Source organism: Tupaia chinensis, unplaced genomic scaffold, assembly GCF_000334495.1.
Source record: "Tupaia chinensis unplaced genomic scaffold, TupChi_1.0 Scaffold000048_1, whole genome shotgun sequence".
Taxonomy (NCBI): domain Eukaryota; kingdom Metazoa; phylum Chordata; class Mammalia; order Scandentia; family Tupaiidae; genus Tupaia; species Tupaia belangeri.
Window position 1 is genome coordinate 3,281,356 of NW_006159506.1, and position 3,829 is coordinate 3,285,184.

At 42.4% G+C, this 3,829-nt stretch overlaps 1 protein-coding gene and 1 pseudogene across 1 annotated transcript in view; one reads left to right on the forward strand and one right to left on the reverse strand.

Annotated features, from left to right (window-relative positions):
- LOC102468938 (gap junction gamma-1 protein-like) overlaps window positions 1-1,126 on the reverse strand; it is a 4,920-nt pseudogene extending 3,794 nt beyond the window's left edge.
- A 1,195-nt stretch (window positions 1,127-2,321) lies between these two features.
- MAK (male germ cell associated kinase) overlaps window positions 2,322-3,829 on the forward strand; it is a gene marked incomplete in the record, with an annotated part of 40,956 nt that continues 39,448 nt past the window's right edge. Inside the window, 1 exon segment of the mRNA XM_027774862.1 lies at window positions 2,322-2,383.

The window sequence follows — 3,829 nt, forward strand, 5'->3', positions numbered from 1 at the left end:
CGGTCGGGCGGGGCCTCCTCAGGTCGGAGCCCGCGACCGCGACCGCGATCTCTCCCCGGGCGGCTGGAAGGGAAACTGCCATTAGGAGAGAGGGGCGGGCCTGGGTCTCGGGAGGTAGCAGAAGTGAGCTCAGAACTGTTGGAAAATTAAAAGGACGGAGAAGAAACGGGGTCCACTTGCAGCCCTCGTGAGTGCGTCCCAAATGGCGCGCAGGTAAAACCGGAATCCGAGTCCTGGGTGGCTCCGGGGACGCCCGGTCGCGGCCCAGGTTTGCAAGAGGGATCGGCGTGCACGTGACCAAAACGCTCCTTCTCCGCCGATAAGACGTGATTTAGGGAGAGGTCAGGAGTGGGCGGGGGGGGGGCAGTGAAACGGCGTTTTTAAGTGTTAGTCATCTCTGTTCTGCGAAGAGATGGATGTCATTGTGTTTAGACAACTTACTGAAGTCCACAGATACTTGTCCTAAAGATGTGGGATTTTCATAGCGGGAATCAGAAGTTAACGAACTTGTTTTTATGCAAAACAAAAACAAAACCACCCATTGACTTAACGTAGCAGTGGAGACAAAATTTAACTTTTCAGCCTTTGGGGCGGCAGAGAGCTCCCGTATTCCTAATTTGACAGTCGAGTGAGCAGGTGGGGAGTTGTGACATGTTCCCTGCAGGTGGCCACAACGTTTGATCTCTTCCTGGGGTGGGGTTTTGTTGTTGTTTAATTGAGTCTTTAAATAATTTGTGAGTATTCGCACAGAATACTGTGCTTTTGTTTTTTTTTAAGACAGAATCTTTGTTTTCCCATTGTAACAGCTCTTCTTGGAATTACTGTAAATATATCACTTGGTTTGTATAAAATCCTTTTTTTCCGTTTTGCGTTTTGAACACTGCAGTGATTTTGAAAATGTAAATTACTGTTTTGTTTGGTTTTTGTTTTACAAACATTAATGCCAGCCTTGGACGAATATCATTATAATGTGTTCTACTAAAGCCTACTTGAAGACATCCCTATCTTACCTGGCCAGTGATTGGCAGACGCAGGCTTTCCCCTCCATTTGCCCTCTATGTTAATCTTCTTTAATCTTACCTAAATTCCTTATTAGCTGGCCAAAGCTGGTGAGAATAAAGCCCATATTTACAGTAATTGTGCCCTTAGACCATGATTGTGCGTGTAGATAAAAATGAGAAAACTCAATAGGGAGATAATTTATAAAGTCATTTATTTAATGAAAGTCTAGTTTAAAAAAAAAAAAAAAAGAAAAGAAGGTTTGCTTAGCCCAGAGGAAGGTCAATCAATGTTGTGGCTTGATTGCAGAAAATCCTAAATTCTGAACAATTGTTAATTGAGGATCATAGTTATATTTACATTTACTTGGGTTTGGCTTTATTGCATTTGTGCCATATTTAAGAGATCTCCAGAAAGTTTATGGAAAATGTGTTATGAAAAACTGCATGGATTTAAGAATTTTTTCACTATACTAAGCATGAACTATAATCCCACTTTTCCATAAACTCTTTTGAAGTTCCCACTTATATTCACGTACATTAAAAGAAAACCTGTATGGGGCCAACAGGTGGTGTGGTGGTTAAGGCACTGGACACTCCCACATGGCTGACCATGGTCTGTCTGGCTCTCTCTCTCTTTCTCTGGCAAAACATGTGTGAAAAAAATAATAATAATAAATAAATAATATTTTAAAAGAAAAACCTGTGTTAATACATCCCTATTTTGCAGAATTCTTTTTCCATAGGTCAACAAAGAATAATATGTGTAACTTGTAGAGAAATATTTCTGTGCTTGAGCCAGAGAACCACACCCGGTCTGTGTTTTCTTAAGTTACAGAGACAGGTTGGCATCTCTAACGTGAAAATTCGAAATCAGAAATGCTCCAAAATCTCGAACTTTCTGAGCTCCAGCATGATGCCACAAGTGGACAGTCCCACATCTGATCTCACATGACAGGTTGTAGTCAAATGCTGTGATGTGAAAATAGGGTATAAAATCACCTTCAGGCTGCATGTATAAAGTAGCTATAAAGCAGAAATATATTTCATGATTAGATGTGAGTCTCTTCCCCAAAATATCTAATTATGTATATACATATGTTCCAAAATGTGAGAAAGTCTGAACCCTGAAACACTTCTGGACTCACTATTTTAGATAAGGGATACTCAACCTTTACTGCTTTTTATTTTTATTTGAAAATTTTTTTTTTAATATCACAGGGTGCATATGTGAGAGAGACAGAATGAAAGCAAAAAGAGAAAGGGCTCCCAGCAGGGCCTGGCCACACTGCAATCCTTTTTCCTCCTACTCTTCATCCCATTAGGACCCTGGCACACCTGGCATGTAAGCTGCCCGAACTAGGACTAGAACCCTTGTCAGCCAGGTGAGATCTGACTTCCTCCGCATAGAGCTTAGATGCTATATTATGGAGACAGCCCCTATACTGCTGCTTTTTAACTCGTAATCATTTTAGCACCTTGCCGTTATACTGATAAAAAAGTAGTTTCGTGTGTTATCAGTAAGTAGTCAGGAATATGGATTTTTTTAAAAAGCACCTTTCTATGTCTCGTTTTGTCCCTATATTTCCAGGGGAGGAGATGAGACAGCTGAAATGATCAGCTTCTCACATTGGGGAGCTGTTTATTCTGTAATTAATATAGCTCAGAAGAGTCCTTTCTAAAATTTTATGTGAAAGTACAGTTGTAAGCTCATCTTACTTAAAGGTTAGGTAGGACCTAACCTGGACAGACTCTCACATAGAGGACCTCTTTCAATCTCTGTCATGTCCGTAGTCTCCACCACTCCTCTCTTCAAACAGAAAGAAGCTGGGAAATGATCGTGTTCTGTGTTTTTTCTCTCCTAATATAAGGGTACCCTATCCTTTAACCATCCTCAGTGGAAATACATTTTTGTTTCCAGTATTAATTTGAAAGTGAATTGGTTAGGCTTGAAATGGGGTTTCCACAGTAGTTGCTCCAAAAATGGTGGGCCTTGAGCCCAATGCAGAAAAAAGTCGTCAATGACTGACCAATCATGCTAATAGTACTGAGCGGACTTCGGGTCACTGTCCTATCTCAAGGTGGTGGTCTGGCGGCAGGAAGAGAGGCAATTCATTCTACTTTTTCAGGGTGTTGGGCCTATGCAGGTGAATTTTTCTGATTGTTTCTGGCACCCTCTGAATTTGATTCCACCTCCTAGCTAAAACCCTCGTATTCGTACCCCACCATGTTACTGGGGGCAGCTCTCTTCTATTTCCATCTCTTCTCAAATAATACATCCTTTTACAAAATTGTCTAAGCTATTTTTCAACCTTTTATATCCTCAGTGCTTGTCCTCAGTTAGATGTTAACATAAAAGTAATTTAGTTAAAAGGTGAGGGCCAGCCCCATAGCTCAGTGCTTAAAGGAGCCAGATCCCACATGGCTGACCATGATTCCAATTCTGGCCCCAGCAGTTGGAAAAAACGCATCAGCTGTGGTAGGGATGTGAGTGAGTTTGTATTTGTGTGGTGTTCATAGTGTTTAGAAGACACCTCCATAGTCTCACGGAATTCGAGAGCTGGAATGCCTTCTTTTTTTTTAATTTTTTTTTTGGAGAGATTTTCACTGTAGGGCGCGTGCGCTCGCCAGACAGACAGAGAGAGACATAGAGACAGAAAGCGAGAAATCACCCCCCAGGGGGGATGGTCACGCCGCAATCCCTTCTCCTCCATTCTCCTCTCGGGATCTTGGGCACGCACGCACACGCGCCCGGCGTGAGTTTTTTAAGCCACCGGGTCCGGGACACGAACCGCGGTCGACTACGTGGGAGTCCAGCGACATAGCCATTA